The sequence below is a fragment of the Pinus tabuliformis genome, chromosome 1_1 (assembly GCF_031772625.1).
Source record: "Pinus tabuliformis cultivar Carrire ecotype Pingquan chromosome 1_1, CPIR1, whole genome shotgun sequence".
NCBI lineage: Eukaryota > Viridiplantae > Streptophyta > Pinopsida > Pinales > Pinaceae > Pinus > Pinus tabuliformis.
The window spans coordinates 536,145,568-536,149,858 of record NC_142297.1 but is presented as its reverse complement, the minus strand read 5'-3'; the positions used below and the strand labels follow the sequence as shown (position 1 = coordinate 536,149,858).

The 4,291-nt window shown below is 38.3% G+C and overlaps 1 pseudogene; it reads right to left on the bottom strand.

Annotated features, from left to right (window-relative positions):
- Window positions 1-239: 239 nt before the first annotated feature.
- Window positions 240-3,565, bottom strand: LOC149214156 (protein NRT1/ PTR FAMILY 5.3 pseudogene; annotated as a pseudogene).
- Window positions 3,566-4,291: the final 726 nt, after the last annotated feature.

Sequence of the window (4,291 nt, the reverse complement as noted above, 5' to 3'; positions counted from 1 at the left end):
GAGGACACTGACGGCACTTATTACCAGTACTATCATCGCCCTTTTGAAGAACATCATGAATGATGGGCTATATAGCCCATATATATGCAGATAGTTTTTTGTTATTTTCAGTTTTGTAGATACAGACCTTACTGTACATCTTTTGATTATATATAGTATATATTGCTCTCTGCGAAGAGCAAGTCATCAAATTTTGTTCTTTTTGACTGATATATCATGCTCCCTGCGTGGAGATATAATTAGCTAACAGTGAACTCGACAGGCACACCGCCTGCTTTTGAATATGCCACGGCATCTGCAAAATGTAATTTTCTTATACATTAATGGAAATTACGACTTTTTCCCAGGGGAAAAAAAAAAAAAAAAAGTCCTGAATCATCCTTAGCATACAAAATCAAATACCTTTCGATAGTTCTTTCTCAGGTATAATAGAGAAAACTATCCACATACATGTTCCAACTCTACAACAAATGCATTTGTGGAAAATGGTCATCAAATTCAATATATATGATAATGTAAAAAAAATCATTTAAGCCTTGCATCTCAAAATTGTCACTTTATGTTGTTCCTATTTGAACTAAATATTAACCAACTAGTAAGCATTAACAAAATAAAATGCATGCTAGAAAATAGCACCACTCCTAATTATATTTTATCTTGTCCCATCCTTAATATAAATAGAAAAAATCTCATTAAGAACAACATTAGCACAATACAATTTGATGTGGCATTTGTTTCACATATGTAAATATTTGTTGAAACAATATTTTGGATTGAAGCTCCAATATATCCTCTTATTTTACTAATCATGAGTACATTAAATGCTATTATCCTTCATACAAATAAGAAAGCAACTACTTAACTAGTCCAAACTTAAAACATAAAATGGAAAATTAGAACAAACCCAAAACTATCTTCATGACAAGAATTCATAAGCTTATTAATACAACCCATAAAAAATTGCAATATTTTAGATAAAAGAGATTATAAGGCCTCCATTAATTTTCAATGTTTTACTTGAAGTGTTAATCTAAAAGCCAATATTTCCTTTGATGAAATCTCAAATTCAATTCATATTACGTAATTGTTCTTAGCTTAAAATGGTGATAAATACATAATTAATTCCATGATATAATATACTACTTAAGGTTCTTCAAGAGGTCAATCCATGATAAGGAATGAAATAGTACATACTTAATCATTCCCCTTACTTTAAATGTATCACTCATCTTGATATTAATATACAACCTAAACCATCTTGTTAGATAAATGGAAATGTGATGAACATCATAGGTATTTGGCGTAACATTAAAGAGAGCTGGAGAGGCATCGGTAAACCAATGTTGGGATGTAAAATGATAAGTCTTAATAGTCAATTTAATGTCATCCTTGTGAATTCCTAGAAAACCCCTCATCACCATATGGTGAGGCCTCTCCACAACAACCCCATTCAATTTTAACAAGCAATATCTCTCCAATGTCTTGAACCCGATGTAGTTATAGTATAAATCTCTATGATAGATTATTTCACTATCAAACCAAGATGAAATATAAACTAAAATAAAAAACATAGACAAGCATAATGATTATTGGCTCATGAATATGAAAATTGACAAGAAGTTTAAAATCAGTAGTTTAACCAATCATTGTTTATGCTAATGCTTGTGAATAATTAACTTGAATACTTGCTTCAATGGCTTAGGATAGTTCCCTTGTATATTTTAAATCTAACTCTAGATCGTTATTTTTTCTTGTCTCCACTTATGTGTCAATGTATTAATCAATGGAATATGGTTATTAACAGATAAAATTATAGACACTCAATAATATATTCTATTAATTGTTGAATGAGGAAATTACACACATATTTATACAATCAATAGTCTCAAGATAGGAATGCTATCTTAGACGTACAGTAGTGTGGTTGAGAGATTCTCTCAACCACACACTAAACTAGGAGAAACTAAATTCCTATTACATAGGAACAAACTCCTCAAATAGAAAAGTACAACCATAGACAAGTAGGAATTAATTATTTCCAACTCCCCCCCTTAATGACTACTTGTCATGATAGTCAAATCCACCATTAGAATTGCATGTACAAAACCTCCAGAAAACACAATCTGCCGCCCTCGGACAGATCCACAACTTCGTCGATCCCACGGATCCCCTTGAAGGTGAATTGGTGCGATCCTGAACGAAAAAACCCACACCCATTGGTGCGATTAATGGCCTAACAGACGCGCCAATTGGCCTTCCTGGCATTGTTGTTAGCGTGAAAGACGCCAATCCCCTTCTACTCAGAGAAAATCATCTGAGCCTGAGTTAGGTGTTCTGCAGTCCACCTGCTCCTACGAGCACAAAGCTCTCGTGTACACATAGCCACTAAGGCACGCTGACTCAACTTAGCTAGAGCTCAACACAGACATGAAGTCTAGCTTGTCAAACAACGTGTTGACATCCACGATTCCAGCCACAATGGCACCTCAAGCCACACAGGCGATTCAGCCACAAAGGCTATATAGATGGTTTCTGGCTCACCACCAACCATTCGGCCACAAAGGCAAGCTGGCCACAAAGGTACTTCAGTCACAAAGACTATATAGATGGTTTCTGGCTCACCACCAACCCTCACATTCAGTGACAAAAGATGGTTTCAGGCTCACCACCAACCCTCACTTTCAGTGACAAAAGATGGTTTCAGGCTCACCACCAACCCTCACTTTCAGTGACAAAAGATGGTTTCATAGCTGACACCCCAACTGATCTTGTCTTCGATGTATATCAGGAATGTTTTACCAAGCAGAGTTCCCAGGAATATGGTGAACATCCACCAGTTGAAAAATGAGTTCTTCTGCCTCTTTTCCTTGGGATTGAAATCATCAAACTGATCCACCCCGAAAGTGGAGATGTTGGACTTTGTTCCTCCAGCACCAATCGCCAGAAGATATAATCCATAATAGAAAATACCAGTCTCAAGATTTGACACATGCTCGCAGCCTTTGTTGGAAGAGAAAGCAGGGGGTCTCAGAGATGGCAGAGACACAGCCAACGTGAGAATCGCCATACCCACTACATAGATAGCTGAGAAGACTATGAAGGTCCAGTAGCGCCCCCAGTGAGTATCGGCAATGTAAGCTCCCAGCATGGGCATTATCCACATAGTACCGACCCAGTTATTGACATTTCTGGAAGCAGAAACAGTGCTCTCGTGTAGGTTGGTTGTGAGATAAATCACTAAATTAGCCCAAATTCCCCCAAATGCCAATCGTTCACAAAACTCATAACCAACGATGAATGAACAGGCTTTCAGCCCTCCAGTTTTTCCACTTATAGCAGGCCTCCCTTTCAAATCGACCGACCCGTCCAATGTGATCTCGTTTTCTCCTATTTCTTTGGACTTCATCTTACCAACTTGATCTGCAGCCACTGTGACTAATCGAGAGAGGAACAGATCAGGTTGCCGTGACGAACATTTGAGGTAATGCACGGAAAATGAAAAGAATGGGAACATTCCGATGTAAAGATCACATGTCCATAGCTGGGTTTCATCGCCTACAAGCATATTGCACAACAGCCCTACAACACAAGCGGTGGGGTGATTCTGATATGCAGGCCACTGCCACGGACTCAAGATGCCACCGCTGATCTGATCTCTGGTGCTGCGATCTAGTGCATTGAAACTAACACCCACACCACAGCTCCAATGATATGCCACAGATTTGCATCCACCACGTCGTCTAATCTGATCCGAACTCAGGTAGCTATCCACAACCACCGCGCAATCACACAATCTCACGATCGATATCAACAACCTACAAGTTGACAAAGAGGATCGCCCCTTCTTCTGTCAATCCCGTGCTGAGGAGACTTCTCCACGATAAAATAGCACGGATTCACCACATCGCATCTGCACCATCCAGGGAGCTGGTTACCAATGCCGCCTCCGCACTATTTAATCAATGATGGAAAAACTCAAGAACTAAAAAAAAAATACCTCTCAATTATTTCCCTCAGCCTAGGAGGGGCCAAGCCCAGGAGGGGCCAGGCCCTCACAGGCTCTAATACCAAGATAAAATTATAGACACTCAATAATATATTCTATTAATTGTTGAATGAGGAAATTACACACATATTTATACAATCAATAGTCTCAAGATAGGAATGTTATGTTAGACGTATAGTAGTGTGGTTGAGAGATTCTCTCAACCACACACTAAACTAGGAGAAACTAAATTCCTATTACATAGGAACAAACTCCTCAAATAGAAAAGTACAACCATAGAAAAGT